Source organism: Scyliorhinus torazame, chromosome 6 (assembly GCF_047496885.1).
Source record: "Scyliorhinus torazame isolate Kashiwa2021f chromosome 6, sScyTor2.1, whole genome shotgun sequence".
NCBI lineage: Eukaryota > Metazoa > Chordata > Chondrichthyes > Carcharhiniformes > Scyliorhinidae > Scyliorhinus > Scyliorhinus torazame.
Window position 1 is genome coordinate 104,361,350 of NC_092712.1, and position 16,701 is coordinate 104,378,050.

General features: G+C 44.2%; 1 long non-coding RNA gene across 1 annotated transcript in view; it reads right to left on the reverse strand.

The window, feature by feature from the left end:
• Positions 1–3,370: 3,370 nt before the first annotated feature.
• LOC140425729 (uncharacterized) overlaps positions 3,371–16,701 on the reverse strand; it is a 45,484-nt gene continuing 32,153 nt past the window's right edge. The window contains exon 3 of the long non-coding RNA XR_011947955.1: positions 3,371–3,478. This is a non-coding gene — a long non-coding RNA (uncharacterized lncRNA). The remainder of the gene's footprint in view (positions 3,479–16,701) is intronic.

Genomic DNA, 16,701 nt, shown 5'->3' on the forward strand with positions numbered 1-16,701 from the left:
TACCCCTCCCTGTAAGTACGTTCACCTGAACATTCCCCACCCCCTTGGAGTGTGGAGATGTCCCACCTTCTAAAAGCTGCTTCATAGAGGGACCATTTGGTAGAGACTCCATCCACCATGTTAGGCACACGGTCTGCAGGGTGTGGTAACCGTAGGCCTCCATCATCTTCCTCTTGTAAGATGTTCAGGAGCTGAGCAAGGCCCTAAAGGTAAGCCCTGATTTTTGCATGCTACTCATTTTCAAATGGGTTTCAGGCTGACATGATTTCCCTCTGGCGTGACACAAGATTGGAAGGCGCGAGGAGATTCCACGGAGTGAGCAGCTGTTTTACTGAGCATTCCTGAGATATTAATGAATGTAAACGGCATCCACACTATTAGATGGCAGGGTAACTGACCCGCCATTAATCCATCGTCAGGGGAATTGCAAACTGCTTTCAGGTTAGCACAGTTACAGCTTTTAGGCTCACGCTAAATCCTCCAATCCTGCCGGGGGAATGGTCAAATTCCGTCAAAAGAGTAGTGAACATTTGGAATTCTCTATTGCAGAAATCTTGTGGATGCTCAGTCAGTGCATATATTCAATTTAGAGATTGGCAGATTTTTAGACACTCACTCAAAGAATCGTGGGACTTGGAGTGTGGGATGGTGCAGCTGAGAAAGATTAGCCCCAATCTGATTGGGTAGCATGTTCCTATTTCTTATGTTCTTTACATCTATGATGGCAAATATTCTAAATATTTAATTAAAGACAGATGTATTAAACATCTAGATGAATGCATAATAATTGGAAGCATCCAACATGAATTTTAAAAGGGAAGAGCATGATTGACAAACATGAGCTCTTTGAAGAACTGATGGATAGATTGGATGGGAGGAATGCAATGGATGTGGTGTACATGGGGCGGGATTCACCGTTCCCCGCCTCCAATTTTGTAATCGCTGATTGGGCGGAGAATCCCTTATGACGCCGGAATTGGGGGCAACTTTATTAAATCGCTTCTTGATCTTTGCTGTTTGATTGAAAGCATTCCCTACTTTTTAAGGCTTTTATTCCTATTTCCTTATACCAAGCAGTATTCTAGCAAACTTGTGCTCTTTCTATTGACTCAACATCGTACCAATAGAAAGAGCCCAAAAACTGCACTTAATATTCCAACTGTGGTCTTGTAAATATTTTATTTGGAGCCCTGTTACATCTCCACTTTTGTATTCTATAGCATTTACCATAAAACTGTGTATTTTATTAGCTTTTTTAAATGGCCTAATCCCTTGAAGTGCATGTTTTGAATGTCTTGTCAATCTGAATTGCCAAGTCCCTCTGCTTAACCCACAGATAGAATTCAATATCAGTAAATGTGAAGTTGAATTTTAACGTGGGACCCACGCTAAAATTCAACTTCACATTTAGTGATATTGAATTCCATCTGTCATCTATTTTGCCCAATCCACGATATTTTCAATTGTCCCTTTCCTTATTATCCACTTTCTTAATCCTTTGGTTCTCAGAATTATTTGTATCATCTGCAGATTTGGACACCAAATGCAAATTATTCATGTGGGAGAGGATCAAAATGATCTACAGTAAGAAGTCTTACAACACCAGGTTAAAGTCCAACAGGTTTGTTTAAAATCACTAGCTTTCGGAGCACTGCTCCTTCCGCAGGTGAATGATCTAAGAACAGAACCCTCCGTGACACCACCACGAACTTCAAACAACTCTGAGAAATTGTCCTTAATTCTTTCTTTATATTTCTTCCCTTCTGACCAGTTCTTAATTCAAATTGCTACTCTCCCAATTACACATTCCTAATCTTTTCTTTTCCAGCACCTTGTTAAAAGGACGTGGAAAGTCCATGGGCTGGATTCACCACTTTTGTGCCTAAGTGCGGAGGATCTGTGGCATTTTGCGTCAAAATAATCGGCGCCAACCCCACACCAATCCTGCAGCTGGTGAGGGGCTAGCAGCCGCATATAAGTCTTGGCTCCCATGATTGAAACGGCTGGAGAATGGCCCGGTCCGTGATGAGCTGCAGTGGTTGCGCCATGAAACATGGCGCAGGCCATGCGCAGACCTGACCTGCCAGAAAGTGCCCCCCCTGGCCACCCCCACCAGTCCCCCCAGACCTCGCGGAAGCCCTCCCGGCCAGCAGCATGGCTCCTGTCCGACTGTGGCGGCACTGGACACAATCCACAGCCGCCACACCGGGTTCCCGACCGCTGAGACCACACGTCAACCGCACAGTCGGGAACACGGATCATCGGGGGCGGAGCACCGGGGGTGGGTTTTCAAGTGATGTTCTAACTGTTGTGTTATGCTTCTTCGTCTAGCATAAGCTGCTTCCTTGATGTATGCTTTGACAAAGGAAGGTCCAGACTTTGTAATGAGTTCAATATGTTTATTGAACGATTAACACAGTTCTTAAATGAGTTCGACTCTCCTGCTAATCTAACTGAGTAACGCAGTCTAACTAAACCAGTCTGCTCTAAGCCACGTGCTGGGTGTGATGCTTCTGATCAACCCTGATGTACTCTCTAGATGTCTGTCTGTGGAAAGAGGCAGAGCATGTGTACCCTGTCCTTTTATATGGGTTGTGAAGTGCCCCTTTGTGGTAATGCCACCTTTGGGTGTCTTGACTGCTCATTGGTTGTGTCCTATTCTAAGTGTTCATTACCTGCATGTCTGCATATCATGACATCTCCGGTGCTCCCTCTAGTATTTACTTAGTTGTAGTGTATTTACATTAACCCCTTATGTATCTACAGTGATGCATATCACCACACTACCGCCATCTCAACGGCATGTGGCGCATGACATGATGATGCCATTTTGGAGGGGCCGGAGGATACAAAACTTGCGGCAAATTAGATAGAAACAGAAAGATCTCAATGTTTAAGGGATCCAATAAAATAGACATTGATAGAAGGTTACACAGAAGATTACAAATGGAAAGAGATATCTACTTTAGAAAGGATTGTGAGATAGTGGCATGAATATATTACTGGACTGAAGCAGAGAGTGTGGGCTGACGTTTTGTCTGGGCGCAGGGCTTTGTTTCAGGGGGCGAATGGCCACATTTTGATTTTTTTGGGGAGGGCGAGTTTAATTTTCCTCTACATTTCCATTTTCTTCTGGCCTTTTTGTGGGTCAGCAATGTCTCATGTGGCAAAACGCACACCTACCCTGCTGAGATTGGGTTCACCATTCTATATGTGGGGCTAAAATCAGATTTCCTTCTGTATACAATTTCCTTTTGGTGATGCAGGGCTCTGGAAACCGGCTAAAAGCATGTCAGGTTTCAGAGTTTGTGATAAAAATGGAAAACTTACTGGGGACATTCTGAAAGGTAAGTGTTTTCAGACTTTCAAATATCACTACAAGTTGCTTTATTCGAATGCAGATTTGTTTTTAATGCAGTGTTTCATCATAGGTATTTTAATGGAAAACACTTGAGGTACTCAGCAGGTCTGTCAGCATCTGTGAAGAGAAAAACAGATTTAACATTTCAATTATTTCCTGTAAGTTGTGATTTTCTTTCAGATTTCCAGCATCTGGAGTATTTTGCTTTTATTCATCATAGAGATCTGTCCTTTAAAGGAAAATTGACCCTTATATTGACCAGCCTGTGTATTTGTTCACCTGCATTGCAGTATTTCACCAATGGAACAATGCAATTATTTTACAATGTTTTTCCAATGCAGTGAAAAATACTACAAAATGTCCTGTCATCCTGTGTTGTCACCTTTTCTGCTGTGATTTGAATGGCTCTGGCCAATAACAAAAAACTTGGTTTTGATACTTGAAAAAAAACCTAATCACTTGCTCCTTTACACTGATCAACAGACACTTTACTTTGAAAGTGAAATGAGTACCTTCTGTTCTTTCCTTCCCTATACAGTTGTCCATTGTTTGCACTGCCCTAGCCATTCTGAATGCTTGGCTGGGCTTTGAGTCCAAATTGGTTTCAGTACGTGTTCCATTCACCTGAAAATAAATGACAGCTTCAAGCAGTTGCAATACAGGTTTCCCCTTTGATGTTTGTTGACACAAACTAATGGGATTACAAGCATTGCAAGGCATGTTTACAGATGGTAGGTTGCACTTTCTTCTCTGTATCAGTGACATGGCTTTTATTAGATAGTGAAAGGCTGTCACCCCTCACACACATGGACATTAACCCACACTCCCCCAGTGAGGACAGCCCACTATGGGGTCGCTGAGGGCCTCCCCTCCTTCCCACACCTCCTTTCGGGTGCCCCACCCCCATTCAGGACCCCCCACCCTTCACCCCTCCAATCTTCCAGAGGCCCCTTCATACCCATCCTCCACTCCCCCACTCGTCATACTTCCTACCATCCCTCCTTTCATGATCAAGGCCCCCCTCATGCCCCAGACCTTGGCAGTTCCACTCTGGTACCCGGGCGCTGGTCTATAGTTCCCTGGCTTATCTCTACAACCTTTCTTAATTCATGGGACCACATTAGCTGTTCTCCAATCCTCTGGCACCTCCTTCATGACCAGAGAGGAATTAAAAATTTGGGTCAGAGCCCATGCAATCTCCACCCTCGTTTCCCATGGCAGCCTGGGCCACAATTCATCTGGACCTGGAAATTAGTCCACTTTTAAGCCTGCCAACGCCTCCAATACCGTGTCACTCCCTATGTTAATTTCCTCAAGAACCTCACACTCTCTCTCCCTGAGTTTCATATGTACATCCTCATTCTCTTGGGTGAAGACGGATATGAATTATTCGTTCAACACCCTACCAATCAATATCCTCTGGCTCCACTCACAAATTGACCCCTTGGTCCGTAATGAGCCGTACTCTTCCCTTGGTTATCCGCTTCTCATTGATATATTTATAGAATATCTTCGAATTTTCCCTACTTTTACCAGTCAGAGGTTTTCATATCCCCTCTTTGCTATCCTAATTGCTTTCTCAAGCTCCATCCTACACTTTCTGTACTCCCACTAATGCCTCCACTGATTTGCTCCTTTTGCACTTGTTAAAAGCCTTTCTTTTCCTTTTCATCCTACCCTGAATATCTCTGATCATCCATAGTTCTCTGGACTTGTTATTCCTTCCTATTACCTGAGAGGTAAAATGTTGGGACTGTACCCTCACCATTTCCTTTTTGAACGCCACCCCACCACTGTTCATCTGTAGATTTCCCCACAAGGGGCAGCACAATGGCACAGTGGTTAGCGCAGCTGCCTCGCAGTGCCAGGGACCGGGTTCAATTCCGGCCTCAGGTAACTGTCTATGTGAAATTTACACTTCCTCCCGTGGGTTTCCTCTGGTGCTCTGGTTTCCTCCCACAGTCCAAAGATGTGTAGGTTAAGTGGATTGCCCATGCTAAATTACCCCTTAGTGTCCAAAATGTTAGGTGTGGTTATTGGGTTACGGGGTTGGGGGGTGGGGGGTGGGTGGATTGGGCCTAGATGGATTGCTCTTTTAAGGGGTTGGTGCAGAATCAGTGGGCCGAATGGCCTCCTCCTGCACTGTGGGGATTCTGTGATTCTGTGAAGTAATTCTTTCCAGTCTACCTTGTCCAGATCCTGCCTTATTTTACTAAAATCCACTCTCCCCCAATCCAAAACCTTTTGCTGAAACTTGTCTATTTCTTTGCCCACAACAAACTTAAATTGTATCATGTTGTGGTCACTATCACCCACCAACACATCAACCACCTGTCCGTCTTCATTCCCCAGAATTAGGTCCAGCACTGCACCATCCCTTGTTGGACCCTCTACATATTGAGCTAAAAAAGTTCTCCTGTATACATTTTAAGAGCTCCACTCCATCGCAGCCCTTACCACTATGACTATCCCAATTAATATTGGGAAAATTGAAATCAACTAATATTATTACCCTATTAATATTTTTACACACCTCCAGAATTGCGCACATATTTGCTCCTCAATTTCCAGCTCACTCTCTGAGGGTCTATAATAAACACCGAGCAATGTGGCTGTCCCTTTTTCATTCCTAAGTTCAACTCACAAAGATTTATTTGGTGCCCCCTCCAAAATAAAAAAAATGGGCCCAACAATGGACTACCTTCAAAGAACTGATGGTTCGGTGTCATGTGAGAGTACCTTTAAGAAATGGATGTTTATAAATGGGTGCATATATAAATATCTGTAGTGAGAGTACCTTTAAGAAATGGGTGTTTACTACTGCAGTGATGTCAGAGAGTGGGTGGAGCTGGGCTGTCTGTCAGTTTTTTACTTTCGTTTTAGGCTGTTTGCTGCAGAGTATGTTTTAGTTTTGTTTTCAGTGTTGGAGCTGAAGCCAGACAGAGCAGGTGTAATGTTGATCTCTCTGCCATGAAAAGACTATCTCTTGATCATTTGGTGAATTCAGAATTCCAAATGTTCTCAGTAGTGAATGTAAACCTAATGTGCTTCTGTTGAAAGGTGTTTCTTCTGTCTTCTGGATGTTGTTTGGGAAGTTATTAAGGATTACTTAGTGTTGTATTCTTTGGGGATTGTATTTGAATTGATGGTTGCTAAGATGTTCACTGTGTGTTTCAAAAAGGTTAACGTGAGTTCATAGAATAAACATTGTTTTGCTTTAAAAAATACTTTTCCATTTCTGCTGTACCACACCTGTAGAGTGGGTCGTGTGCTCCCCATACCACAATTTATTAAAAGTTGTGGGTCAGGTGAACTCCATGATACACTTTGGAGTTCTCTAAACCCTGGCCCATAACATCTGGCACAGTCAAGGGATATTCACTTGGGAGAGAAAGGTAGATGAAACAAATCCAAAGCTCTCTGGATGACAAGGCAGGAGTGTTCCCTTCCAGTCGGGGAACACTTCAGCAGTCAATGACATTCAGCCACCGATCTTTGGGTAAACGTTCTCTAACGCGGCTTTCGAGACACACGACAATGCAGAATCGGCAGCATAAACTGGTAGCCAAGTCCCGCACGCATGAGGACGGCCTCAACCGGGATGTCGGGTTTATGTCACATTACATATAACTCCCTCATTGCAGAATCCTACTAACTGGCTTGAGATAATTCACACTTCGATTACCTGCGATTATCACTCACTCCACTCACACTGTTTGTACCTGTAAAGACTTGTTTACCTGTAAAGATTCGCATTCCAACTATTCTTCGCATTCCAATCTGTAATTATCTTGCAATTGTGTCTATGCCTCTATGTGCTGTGTTTCTGAACCTGCCTCAATTCACCTGATGAAAGAGCAGCGCTCTAAAAGCTTGTGCTTTCAAATAAACCTGTTGGACTTTAACCTGGTGTTGTGAGGCTTCTTACGATGACAAAAGGGATAGCGATTAAGATGAAGAAAAAAAAGTGTGCTTATGACAGCTGTCAGTTAGATAACACAATGGAGAGCCAGGCTGATTTTAGACGATTCAGAGGGGAAGTGACACAGCAAATGAGAGAATCAGAGAATGTGAAAAGAGACTGGCAGATAAAATAAAGGGGAATCCCAAAGTCTTCTCTAGGCATATAAAAAGTAAAAGGAGTATAGATGATTGGCACAATAAAAAGAATGTACGCATGGAGGCAGAGGGCTCAGGTGAGGCATTAAATGAATTGTATCTGTCTTTACCAAGGAAAAAGATGCAATCCAGGCCATGGTGAAAGAGACACCTGAAAGACTTAAAATTGGACTGAATAGGAGGTGGTATTGGATAGGCTTTCTGTACGTAAAGTTGATGAGGCACCACGACTGGATGAGATGCATCTAAGGTAATTGAGGGGAGTGAGAGTAGAAATTGCTGACCATAATTTTCCAATTTTCTTTAAACTCAGGTGGTTCCAGAGATTGGAGAATTGTAAATGTTAGATCCTTTAATCAAAAAGGATATAAAGATGATCCCAGCATGTACAGGCAAGATCCCAACATCGACAGGCACCAATGATATTCCGGCAATAGTACTAAAGACGTGTGCTTCTGAACTTGCCGCATCATTAGCCAAGCTGTCCAATACAGATACAATGCTGGCATTTACCTGGCATAGTGAAAAGTTGCCCAGGTGTGTCTTGTACACAAGAAATGGGACAAATCCAATCCAGGCAATTACCGCCCCATCAGTCTACTCTTTACTCTCCATCATCAGCAAAGTGATGGAAGGAATCATCAACAGTGCTGTCTAGCGGCACTTGCTCAGCAATAACCTGCTCACTGATGCTCAGATTGGATTCCGCCAGGGTCATTCAGCTGCTGAGCTCATTATACCCTTGATTCAAACATGGACAAAAGAGCTGAATGCCAGAGGTGATGTGAGAGTGACAGCTCTTGACATCAAGGCAGCATTTGACCGAGTATGGCATCAAGGAGCCCGAGCAAAACTGGAGTCAATGGGAATCAGGGGGGAAACTCTCTGCTGATTGGAGTCATATGTGGCACAAAGTAAGATGGTTGTGGTGGTTGGTCAATCATCTCAGCTCCTGGGCATCAAAGAACAAAGAACAAAGAACAAAGAAATGTACAGCACAGGAACAGGCCCTTCGGCCCTCTAAGCCCGTGCCGACCATGCTGCCCGACTAAACTACAATCTTCTACACTCCCTGGGTCCGTATCCCTCTATTCCCATCCTATTCATGTATTAGTCATGATGCCCCTTAAATGTCACTATCGTCCCTGCTTCCACCACCTCCTCCGGTAGCGAGTTCCAGGCACCCACTACCCTCTGTGTAAAAAACTTGCCTTGTACATCTACTCTAAACCTTGCCCCTCTCACCTTAAACCTATGCCCCTAGTAATTGACCCCTCTACCCTGGGGAAAAACCTCTGACTATCCACTCTGTCTATGCCCCTCATAATTTTGTAGACCTCTATCAGGTCGCCCCTCAACCTCCGTCATTCCAGTGAGAACAAACCGAGTTTATTCAACCGCTCCTCATAGCTAATGCCCTCCATACCAGGCAACATTCTGGTAAATCTCTTCTGCACCCTCTCTAAAGCCTCCACATCCTTCTGGTAGTGTGGCGACCAGAATTGAACACTATACTCCAAGTGTGGCCTAACTAAGGTTCAAAACAGCTGCAACATGACTTGCCAATTCTTATACTCAATGCCCCAGCCAATGAAGGCAAGCATGCCATATGCCTTCTTGACTACCTTCTCCACCTGTGTTGCCCCTTTCAGTGACCTGTGGACCTGTACACCTAGACCTCTCTGACTTTCACTGCAGGAGTTCCTCAGGGTAGTGTCCTAGGCCCAACCATCCTCAACTGCTTCATCAATGAGGTCCATCATAAGGTCAGAAGTAGGGATGTTTGCAGATAACTGCACAATGTTCAGCACCATTCGTGACTCCTCAGATAATGAAGCAGTCCATGTCCAAATGCAGCAAGACCTGGACAATATGCAAGCTTGGGCTGACAAGTGGCAAGTTACATTTGCGCCACACAAGTACCAGGCAATGACCATCTCCTACAAGAGAGGATATAACCATCACCCCTTAACATTCAATGGAATTACCATCATTGAATCCCGCACAATCAATATCCTTGGGGTTACCATTGATCCGAAACTGAACTGGACTAGACACATGAATACTGTGGCTACCAGAGCAGGTATAAGGCCAGGAATCTTTTGGTGGGTAACTCACCTCTTGACCCTCCAATGCCTGTCCACCATCTACAAGGCACAAATAAGGTGTGTAATTATTCTCCACTTGCCTGGATGAATGCAGCTCCAACAATACTTAGGAAGCTCGACACCATCCAGAACAAAACAGTCCGCTTGATTGCTACCCCCTTCCACAAACATTTAATCCTTCCACCACTGATGAAAAGTGGCAGCCATGTGTACCATCTACAAGATGCACTGCAGTAACTCACCAAGGTTCCTTCGGCAGTACTTTCGAAACCCACAACCACTATCATCTAGAAGTACACGAGCAGCAGAGACCTGGGAACCCCACCACCTGGAGGTTTCCCTCCAAGTTACTCACTGGCCTGATTTGGAAATATATCACCGTTCCTTCACTGTCGCTGAGTCAAAATCCTGGAACTCCCACCCTAACAGCACTGTGGGTGGACCTGCACCTCATAGAATGCAGCGATTCAAGAAGGCAACTCACCACCACCTTCTGAAGGCCAGATATGGGCAATAAATGCTGACCTAACCAGCAAAGCCCACATCCCGTAAATGAATTTTAAATAAAGGTTATATAGAACCTGTGTATCAGACACTAGTTTGGCCTCGGCTAGAATACTGTGTTCAGGTATGGACGCTTTAAGAAAGTTGCCAAGGCATTGGAGAATGCAGAGAAGATTCATAAGAATAGTTCCAGATACTTCAGTTATAAAGATCGATCGGTGAAGTTGGGACTGTGCCTTTAAAGCAATTGACAAAAGAAGAAAAAGTGAAATGAGGAAAAGCTTTTTCAGGCAGCAACTGGTTTGAGTCTGGAACGCACTGTCTGAGTGTATGGTGGAGGCAGGTCAAATCAAGATATTCAAAGGAGGATCAGACTGTTACCTGAAAAGGAAGAATGTGCAGGGTTACGAAGAGAAGGCGGAGAGTGGAACAAGCTGAATTGCTGACTTTGAGTCTATAGAAGAGCTTTGCCCATTCACCTCTGGTTCTACATCTGCAACTCCCACCAGTTCATGCAGAATTCAAACTTGAATCTATTATATTTACTACATATAAAGAAAGAAAAGAAGCACTGTCATTGCATTTTGGGATAATAACGAATTGCTAAACCTTTTCATGTTTCTCCCGTTAGCTACAGCTGATGTCATAAAGAACAGAAATTGCTCATTTATGCTCTTAATCCAAAATTTAGAAGAAGAACATGCTCTGTGAATGGCTGTGTTAACATATAGCCTGCACAAAATAGAAAGCATGGTAAGTTCAGGAACTGGATTACAAGTCTGCACATACAATAGTCAAGAAGCAAAGGAACTGAACTCAATATCTCATATGTCTTGCCTTTGTGCTTATCTTTGGCGTTCAGTCTAAAACCCACTGAGGATATTGCATGTCAGCATTGCTGACTTTTTATGACAAAAGCTTCACATAACCTTCAAAAAAAACTGCAGAGCAGGCCAATCACTGACAACATGCTGAATCCCACAGGTCCGGTAAATGTTATGTTTTCATCTTCCAATGTACTCCGATTTTAAACTTGCCTTTAATAGATACTGCATGTCATGTTTCTTAGCAACGTTTACCTCAATTTTGGGTCTGGGCACAATAGCATCGAGGTAGCACGCAGTAAGAAAGGGGAACAGTTACAAGACTAGCACAGAAAATTAGCATGGCAGGAATTTAAATCAATCCTTGAATTGCACATTTATATTCAGTTTTTTTGTATCACTCACTCATGTGTTGCGGTCAAATTAGACTAATTAGGAAGACGGACAGTTTTCCTTAATTTTGGAAAGGCATAATGAAATAGGGGCTGGTTTAGCTCAGCGGGCTAGACAGCTGGTTTGTGATGCAGAACAAGGCCAGCAGCGCAGGTTCAATTCCCGTACCAGCTTACCCGAACAGGCGCCGGAATGTGGTGACTAGGGGCTTTCAACAGTAACTTCATACTTGTGACAACAAAAGGTTATTATTATTATTATTATTAAATAGATAATTTACCTCCACAAAATCGAGTACAGAAAGTCATATGACATCCTCTGTTGTGACTTTACAGATAAGGATCAACTCATGTCTGAACGCGCCTCTTTAAATTTGTTAAAATGTAAATGTCCTTGTGGCGCACCTTCCATTGAAGAGAATCAGGATGCAATACAATCACTTATGGGATTTACAGATACTATTGCCTAGCCTTTCACAGAAATCCAAATTTTATATTTTTTTAAAATTTCAAGTACCCATTTAATTTTTGCCAATTAAGGGGCAATTTAGCGTGGCCAACCCACCTACCCTGCACATCTTTTGGATTGTGGGGGTGAAACCCACGCAAACACGGGGAAAATGTGCAAACTCCACACAGACAGTGACCCAGAGACAGGATCGAACCTGGGACCTTGGCACCGTGAAGCAGGAGCACTAACCACTGCGCCACCGTGCTGCCCTTTCAAAAATTCAAATATAATGGCCACCCCATGCGCGGTGTCTACAAACTTGAAATATAACAAAGTAGAGTGTGAAGGAACCATTTTATCACAAGCAAGTGTGAACGGCCACGATTATTTCCATTACTGCGACATTAAAACATTCTATTATTTATGTGGACACTGGAAGTATTGATTTTGTAGTCACATGATCGAAACTGACTTGAGATAGTAAATATGTTACTGTTCTGAGAATAGCACAAAAAGTTTAGTCTAAAGTGCAAAGACTAAGGTGAAGCTATCTCTTGCCCAGCATAAGAACAAAGAACAAAGAAATGTACAGCACAGGAACAGGCCCTTCGGCCCTCCAAGCCCGTGCCGACCATACTGCCCGACTAAACTACAATCTTCCACACTTCCTGGGTCCGTATCCTTCTATTCCCATCCTATTCATATATTTGTCAAGATGCCCCTTAAATGTCCCTATCGTCCCTGCTTCCACTACCTCCTCCGGTAGTGAGTTCCAGGCACCCACTACCCTCTGCGTAAAAAACTTGCCTCGTACATCTACTCTAAACTTTGCCCCTCTCACCTTAAACCTATGCCCCCTCTACCCTGGGGAAAAGCCTCTGACTATCCACTCTGTCTATGCCCCTCATAATTTTGTATACCTCTATCAGGTCGCCCCTCAACCTCCTTCGTTCCAGTGAGAACAAACCGAGTTTATTCAATCGCTCCTCATAGCTTATGCCCTCCATACCAGGCAACATTCTGGTAAATCTCTTCTGCACCCTCTCTAAAGCCTCCACATCCTTCTGGTAGTGTGGCGACCAGAATTGAACACTATACTCCAAGTGTGGCCTAACTAAGGTTCTATACAGCTGCAACATGACTTGCCAATTCTTATACTCAATGCCCCGGCCAATGAAGGCAAGCATGCCGTATGCCTTCTTGACTACCTTCTCCACCTGTGTTGCCCCTTTCAATGACCTGTGGACCTGTACTCCTAGATCTCTTTGACTTTCAATACTCTTGAGGGTTCTACCATTCACTGTATATTCCCTACCTGCATTAGCCCTTCCAAAATGCATTACCTCACATTTGTCCGGATTAAACTCCATTTTGTCCGGATTAAACTCCATAAGATATCACCCTTCCTCAAAAGTCATCTTAGGCAGAGAATGTGGGTGTATCCATTTTGCCTGAAATGCTATGATTCTTCAATACAGAAGCTCAACCAATTTTGGCTGGAAAGCAAAAAGTTTGTAATTATTTTGGGTGAACCAGTGTGAACTCAACACAAAAAATCTCTGTCCTTCATTTTTCTCCAATGTGCCAAGAGACAATTCTTCAAGCCTGCAATGTTTTAAGATAACTAAGTGCATTCTACATCTTTAGAACTCATCTTTCCTTGTGTGTGCGCATGTGCGTCTGTGCCTTGGATGAATGAGGAATGGGTTGCATAAACATTTTGGGTGCTGTGAAAGATAAACGTTTGTCCTTTCTTTTGAATTAAAACAACAATAAAACCTGTTTAATGTCTCTTGTAAACCCACAGCGCTGTTAGGTAGCCAGTAGCAGTGATTTGAAGAGCGGAAGCTGAGAGTTAGAGCAGAGATTTAAAAGAGCAAGAGCTGAGAGTCAGAACAAAGATTTAACAACAATGGGAGCTGAGTCAGAGCAGAGATTTAAAAACAACGGGAGCTTAGTGTCAGAGCGGAGATTTAAAAACAGCAGGAGCTGCGAGTCAGAGCAGAGAATTAAAAATACTGGAGGCTGGATACTCCGTTTTTGCGACTAGGTCCCTACGCCACCGTAGAAACTGTGGCCTTTCACGACAGAAAAACTGACGTGAAAGGGCCACATACTCATAGGCCTGCGCTAGCCACGATTTTGGCATTGGGATGCGGAGAATCCAGCCCTGGAAGCTGAGAGTCAGAGCGGAGATTTAAAAAGAGTGTGAGCTGAGAATCAGAGCGGAGATTTAAAAAGAGTGGGAGCTGAGAGTCAGAGCGGAGATTTAAAAAGAGTGGGAGCTGAGAGTCAGAGCAGAGATTTAAAAAGAACAGGAGCTGAGAGTCAGAGCGGAGATTTAAAAAGAGTGGGAGCTGAGAGTCAGAGCGGAGATTTAAAAAGAGTGGGAGCCGAGAGTCAGAGCGGGGATTTAAAAAGAGCAGGAGTTGAGAGTAAGAGCGGAGATTTAAAAAGAGTGGGTGCTGAGAGTCAGAGCGGAGAATTAAAAAGAGCGGGAGCTGAGAGTCAGAGCGGAGATTTAACAAGAGTGTGAGCTGAGAGTCAGAGCGGGGATTTAAAAAGAGTGGGTGCTGAGAGTCAGAGCGGAGATGTAAAAAGAGCGGGAGCTGAGAGTCAGAGCGGGGATTTAAAAAGAGCAGGAGTTGAGAGTCAGAGCGGAGATTTAAAAAGAGGGGAAGCTGAGAGTCAGAGCGGAGATTTAAAAAAAGAGTGGGAGCTGAGATTCAGAGCGGGGATTTAAAAAGAGCGGGAGCGGAGAGTCAGAGCAGAGATTTAAAAAGACTGGGAGCTGAGTGTCAGAGCGGAGATTTAAAAAGAGCGGGAGCTGAGTGTCAGAGCGGGGATTTAAAAAGAGTGGGAGCTGAGAATCAGAGCAGAGATTTAAAAACACTGGGAGTTGAGAGTCAGAGCGGGGATTTAAAAAGAGTGGGAGCTGAGAGTCAGTGCAGAGATTTAAAAAGAGTGGGAGCTGAGAGTCAGAGCAGGGATTTAAAAAGAGCGGGAGCTGAGAGTCAGTGCGGTGATTTAAAAAGAGCAGGAGTGAGAGTCCAAGCGAGGATTTAAAAAGAGTGGAAACTGAGAGTCAGAGTGGGGATTTAAAAAGAGCAGGAGCTGAGAGTCAGTCCGGAGATTTAAAAAGAGCAGGAGCTGAGAGTCAGAGTGGAGATTTAAAAAGAGCGGGAGCTAAGAGTCAGAGTGGAGATTTAAAAAGAGCAGGAGCTGAGAGTCAGTCCGGAGATTTAAAAGAGCGGGAGCTGAGAGTCAGAGTGGGGATTTAAAAAGAGCGGGTGGTGAGAGTCAGAGAGGAGATTTAAAAAGATCGGGAGCTGCGAGTCAGAGCGGAGGTTTAAAAAGAGCGGGAGCTGAGAGTCAGAGCGGGGATTTAAAATGAGTGGGAGTGAGAGTCAGAGCGGAGATTAAAAAAAGAGCGGGGTGAGAGTCAGAGCACAGATTTAAAAAGAGCGGGAGCTGAGAGTCAGAGCAGAGATTTAAAAAGAGTGGGAGGTTAGAGTCAGAGCAGAGATTTAAAAAGAGTGGGAGCTTAGAGTCAGAGCGGAGATTTAAAAAGAGTGGGAGCTGAGAGTCAGAGCGGAGATTTAAAAAGAGTGGGTGCTGAGAGTCAGAGCGGAGATTTAAAAAGAGCGGGAGTGAGAGTCAGAGCGAGGATTTAAGAAGAGTGGGAGCTGAGAGTCAGAACGGACATTTTTTCAAAGCGGGTTCCTCTGAGCAGTGGGCTGATTTGAAAAACAATCCAAGAGTGGCATCATAGGAAAATGGTAAATTCATTCGCTGGTAAGAAACTGCTAATTTCCATGACCTATTCTAAGTTGCTTTCAGATTAAAGGTAAAAAGAAAAATACTTTACAGATTAGAAAGACTAAAACTAGCTGGACATTTTTTTTTAAAAATCGAATTAAATAAAATAGAGATGCAAGGCCAGATGATGTGTTGTTCCTGCATGATGTGGGAGTCGTGGACCCTCTTGCGGTTCCCAGTGACCACATCTGCAGTAAATGTTAGATGCTTAAGGATCCTGGGAGGAACAGTTCTCATTTTTTTCCTCAGTACACAAGGTGTATTCGAGGATTGATTATTTTATTATGAGTCGAACTCTTCTCGTTGGTGTGAAGAAGGCCGAGGACTCAGTGGTTGTTATTTCAGACCATGCCTCACATTGTGTGGAACTGGTGTCGGAGGATGGTCGGGAGCATCGCAGGAGGTGGCAGCTAGACGTAAGATTGCTGGGGGACTTGGGGTTCGGTGTGAGGATTTCAAGAGCCATACATGTGTAGAACAAAACAATAATGGGGTGGTCTTGCCCTCGACTTTATCGGTGGCGTTGCAGGCAATGATCAAAGGAGAGATCATAGTGTATAAGGCACATATGGATGGAGAGGCGAATGAGGAGCAACAGAAACCGGTGGATGAGATTCTGGGAGCGTATCGTAGATATGTGAGGGACCCAACCCGGAGCTCTTGGCATGCAGGAAAAAACTGCAAATGTAATTTAACCTGCTGTCCACGGATAGGGCGATCCTCCAATGAGGCAGTAAAAAGGGGTGGTGTATGAGTATGGGGAGAAGGCCAGTCATCTCTTGGTTCATCAGCTAAGGCGGCAGGAGGCAACCAGCGCCCAAGATTGTTCAGGTTAGGGATTCGGAGGGTAGGCTGGTCTCAGCACCGGAGTAGGCAAATTCAATGGTTAGGGCCATCTACGAGAGGTTGTATCGATAGTAGTATTGGAGAATGAATGGGGAATGGCAGAGTTCTTGGGGTCTTTAGAGTTTCCCAAGGTGGGGGAAGTATTACGAGCAGATCTGGAGGCACCACCGGGCCTGGAGGCGATTCAGGCTGCTTTGAGGCACATGCTGGTGTTGTGTATCCTGCTTCGAATAACACAGGCTGCTACTTGATGCAGTCTTAACTAAAGGATGCTCCA